Source organism: Coenobita brevimanus, chromosome 35, assembly GCF_032717465.1.
Source record: "Coenobita brevimanus isolate Jiangsu-jjx chromosome 35, ASM3271746v2, whole genome shotgun sequence".
Lineage (NCBI taxonomy): Eukaryota > Metazoa > Arthropoda > Malacostraca > Decapoda > Coenobitidae > Coenobita > Coenobita brevimanus.
Window position 1 is genome coordinate 2,589,119 of NC_136988.1, and position 5,543 is coordinate 2,594,661.

Consider the following 5,543-nt stretch of genomic DNA (forward strand, 5'->3'; position numbering starts at 1 on the left):
CGGTTGGCCCCTGCTGCGGTGTAGTGATCAGCCACCCCGCCGCACCCTAGCCCCCGCCACACCCACCGCCACATTTAGCTAGTCCAACGTAGCTACCACACCCCACCACATTACCACCAGGATGCAGCCACCACCTTAATCCATTAAGACTGAGGATGTCTCTATTTAAATCTTGCTGTCTATGATGTCTTATTTAGCATAGGAAAGACTCCAAACTGGAGGAGTTAGAGACAGCCTTTGTAAAGCCCTTAGATTATGAGATAGTGTGGCTACATGGAGAGGATGGAGAATGAGAGACTGACTAGAAGAATGTGAGTGAGGAGGAGGGGGAGATTGGAGGAGAGATGAAGTGGAGAGATATGTGAAGGAAGGGGGTAAGAGTTGGAGGGAAAGTAGTCAAATGTCAGAGGACAGGGCAACATGGAGGCAATTTGTTTATGGTCACCCATGACAGGATTGAGGCAATAGATAGGTAGATAGATAAAATATGAGATGACTTTCCTATGTTGAATAAAATCATCAGACAGCATCATGAACAAAACTAAAGGATATTACCTGATGGAGGAGAGCATCGCACTGAACACCACCACTGCAAGTTGTCATCGTAAATAACACGGCTGTTTGTGTTTGGATCATCACTGGCTAGTTGGATATACAGCTTAATACAGTGTTACAGTTATTGTAGAAAAGTTGATTCATCATACTAGTGTCACAGATGTTGTAAAAAGGTTGATTCAGCTTACTATAGTGTCACAGGTATTGTAAAAAAGTTGATTGAGCTTAGTAGTATCACAGGTATTGTTAAAAAAGGATGATAGCCAAGCGTACATTATTTATTGTAAGTGATAGGGTCCCAAGACGAGGGTATTGTAGTTCATCTCCAAATATTCACCACAGCACATCTCTCAGGTTTTTATAGTGTGTCATAGGGTGGTATTCTAGTACAGTTGGGAAGCTCCGTAATACCTCTCCCTTACCAATTTATTTCTAATTCTGCTTTGGTACTGTATTCTTGTGTGTGTTATTCATGGTATCCATGTTGGTATTTAAAAGACATAAGAAGCAAACCAGGGGATATTAATGAGTAGTTAGGGAAATAAATCACTAAGAAAGAGGTGTTAGGGAGCCTCCTTGCCTGATGAGAATACGGGCCAAAGTGTTACATCATTTACCGTTGATATTCCAGTCTTCTCAGCATTTCACTCCATTTTCTTAATTATTTCAGTTTTTTTTTTTCTCTCATTTTTGGGACTACCATGGATTAATATTTTGATATTTTTTTGTGAGGGTATGCTGGTATTTTGATGTTACTATAATGATCTTTTTCTATTTTCCTCCCTACTCAATACTTAATGTTCGTATGTGGCATGCTTCTGCCCAGTAATCTTATTTATTTTTATTTTTTTTTACATGTTGTACAACACATCCTCAATTTACAGTTAGAATGAGTTTCTGAAATTGATCATGAGTCAGATAGCATGAATCGGGCATCACAGTAATTGTATAAGCAAAAAATAAGTTGTGAAATTAAAAACAGTTCTAAATTCAGCTAGAATGTGTTTTGAAAATTGTAGGATGAGTTTTGAGAATTGATCATGAATTGAATAGCAGAAAATCAGGAGCACAGTAATTGAATTAGCAAAAAATAAGTTGTAAACTGAAAAACGGTCCTAAATTCTTATGGAGTGTATAATTGAATGATGGTATACTGAGCAGTCCTGTAACAAGGGTGTACTGTCTCTTTGTTAATCCTTAGTATCTTTTTATTTAGTAACCTTTTTGTAGTGAAACAGTAATTAACAAATATCAGTACCTGTTGGTTGCAATAAGCCACTGCACCATTAGTTATGTAGAAACCAAGTTACAAGTGTTGATGCAGTTTACAGTAAGTCCTCAGTGCATATTTCTTTTGTTTATCCTGTGTTGAAATAAAATCCATGGTACAGTATATTATAAAAAAAAGATGCATATTGAAGTTCTGTTGCTACCTGTGTAAAGCTGATGTACCAGTTTTCCCATTTTACAGTACCAGTTTTGTGAAAATGTTAGTGATATTTTGTAACATGTCCCTGACATAGAATGAACTCCATGGAATAGTCTCCAAACATGCTTAACTCAATAAACAGAGAAAATGGAGGTTAGATAACAAACTCTTTTGCCCATGGTGCCTTTGAAGCTCCTGTACAGAGCATTCTCATAGAAATAATAGGAGGAATTTCAAAAGTGCCGTGGGTCCAAAGATCCTGATTCTATCCTTTGCTTTCTTCAGTTTTAGTGCATTAGGAGTCATTTGATGGGGCTCTTTGTATTATGAGGACTTACTGCATTTAGGCTTTTGTGATTAGTATACATACATGTTTCCTGACTAGCCATGACCAGTAGATCTAATTTTTTTGTCTTTACTAACGATGTATTCCTTTATGTCTTACCGTTGTGATGTGTCCTCCAGGTTTTATATACATATTGTTTGTTGGTAATTCATGTATTGTTTAATCTTTGTCTGTAATACGCTGTGGTGAGTTTGGGGAGAATAAGTACAGCCTTTGGTTATCAGTATTATCGTGGTTTTGTGCTGAATATGACAATCTTAACCTGTACACCACCAAAATTATTATGATGCTTTTTCCGTATGTAAATCTTGCTGCAGTATATCCAGACTGTTTTTATGAGAAACTTCAGTCATATGGGGTTAGATGATGTAAGTGCTATCCTTTTTTTTATAGAAGCTCTCCTGATTTAAATGTAATTTTGTGCTTGAAGCGTAATATCATCATCATTTTTCCTATCTTTTTTCCCCACTGAAGGATGGGATGAGGTTTAGCTGTAGCAAGATTGAAGTAGGATGTTATCATACTGTAGTGGTTAAGTTGTATTCAGCCATGTGAGTGTGAAGATGGTAATGTAGGTGCTGCTGGTGTGTCTCAGCAGATGATGCTCTCTGAAGACAGATGAGGAACTTCTGTGTAAGGTGGTGCTCTTGGTGGAGTTGTGGGGGTGGGGTGAGGTGAGGGGGGGGCCATGGGAGTCAGTTCTTGAAGCTCTTTAACCCAGCTGAGAGAACTGAACCCAGGGGAGGGGAGGGGGAGATCCTTAACTGAACCTGTGTAATGCTCGTTCATCGCTGATCTCAGAAGACCAAACCGCAGCAGGAACATATAGCCGCTGATGTGTTGCTAATGCTGTCAAGTAGGTCCAATACCCCTTTTACTCTAACTTGACCCAGAATTGCCATGCTCCATTTTGAATTTTGTTACAACAGATTAACATTAGAGCATGATGTCAGTCACAAAGAAGTGCTCAGGAAGGAATGTTGAGCTACAGCATTGTTATTTTGCTGCCAATGAGCTGTGTGAAGTAAGCCACAAAGGAACAAAAATCTGGACCAAGTAAGAGTAAAATGAGTATAGTTCTTTTTCAGGGTTCTGTGCCAATATATCATAACTTTTTTCATACAATTTTTACTGCAGTTTTTTTTGGGGGGGGAAACTGGCAGTTAGTTTAATAGGCACCAGTTGAACAGGAATGGGAAGTATTTCATGATTTATTGTGACCTGAAAAGAATGTCAGAATAGGTAGTCTAAAATAAGGTTTTACTGCAAGGGTTGGGGAACTTTTTGGGGTATTACTGTACTCAAAACTTTATATGAGTGAAATGAAATTACCCTCTGACCAAAAAAAAATTCCTCCCTTCCCCCAAAAGCCACACCTGCATACATGTCAATAGTACGACGGCTAAGCAACAAATATCATGATACATGATACATGGTTTTACATCTCATTCACTAAAACGTACATCATTTATGTGAGAAATCAGTAATATACCGCATGCATTACCTCACATACTGCACACATTACCCCAGAATTTTTAGATTCACTGCATTTGGGGAAATTTTCTCCTGTTCCCTGACCCCTGGTTTACTGAAAGACAGGTTTTAAATGTCACTTGTCATGTCATTTATAAAGGCTCCAACATGCTTGCATGCATCAGCCTTGGTCACCTAATAGCAGCTGTCCATTCTGCTCGATCTCCTGCAGCCTCCATTTTTAGTCCTTTATCCTTAAGGTCACACTCCATGACCTCATCCCAGGTCTTTTTTTATCTGCATCTCTCACTGCAACCTCTGACATTCACAGTTCTCACTTTCTGCACCCAGTTGTCATCTCCATCCATCCCACACATCCAGACCATCTCAATCTACCCCTCCTCATCACAACACCAGTACACTCCAGGCCAATCCTTCTTCTCACCTCTTCAGTCGTAAACCTAGTCCCCCTGTGCCTCGCATTCAAGGACATGTTACATATCCATCTAATCTTTGTCGTTCTGTATGTTTGAGCCTTTGAAGATCCATTTCCTTTATTGCCGAAGTTTCTCAATATCAGGAGAAGCAACAGTTCCCTGAACTTCCTCCAACCACTCCGTACCCAAGTCACAGAGCTAGCTTCCGCTTCACCTCCAGCACATGACATGTCCCCCAAATAACAAACCTCTTTTGCACACTCAAAAGACTCACTAGCAAGATCAGTTCTTTCACACTCGACAGTCTCTAAATGCTCTCCTTGACACACCGCACACACGAAATCAACATTATTTCGCAGTCTACCTCTATTACCACTACATCTCTTATGCACCTTCATATCACTAATACTGTACAGAATGGAATTACTTCCCACACTCTTGTGGCAGACCACACATGGCCACTCTCCCTCAGCTTTGACAGTACCACAAACAGGCTTAGATGTCATCACATTTGTTTCATCCACGTTTACTCTCAAACCCATGTGCCCAATTCTGTCTCTATATCCTAAATCTTTCCTCCACCTCCCTTTCATTCATTGCAGTCAACACCAAGTCATCAGCATACAGCATCTCCCATTGGAGTCCATTTTTGAAGTCATATGAGAGAGCTTCATGCACCATGACAAACAATAAGGGGCTCAAGACTGACCCCTGATGCAAGCCAACATTCAGGAAAAACTCATCACTCAGATCTCCATTCACTCTCACATGGGTGAGAGCACCCACATACATAGCCATAATCAGAAATATTGCCACTTCAAGTTTCATCGATATTTAGAAAGCCGGTTAGTCATTTTGCACTAGTTGTATGAAAAAGATGTGATATTTTGAAACATATCCCTGACATATGACAAGGACCGCACATATTCGGTCATATTTTTTTTATGTGTTACATTTAATTGAAGTGCTAGATTGATAGGTGCACAAACCGTTTTTTCCATATAAATAACCCTGGGATAATATAGAAGGCAGCAGCTGAAGAAAACAAGGACCCGGTGCCACTGGTATGCCTACTTGGTATTTACATTGATATTTATACTCTCTTTACTCTAACTTGGCCTTAAATTCTATCTTCTTCCTGAATGCTGAACCACAACAATAGACTGGCACTAGAATGTGGTGCTAGCCACGAGGAAGTGCTGTGGAGAGGATGTAGAGCTGTAATATCGTTTTCTTCTGCCACTGAGCTATGTAAAATAAGCTGCTAATGGATGAAATCTGGGACATGTTAGAGTAAAATGAG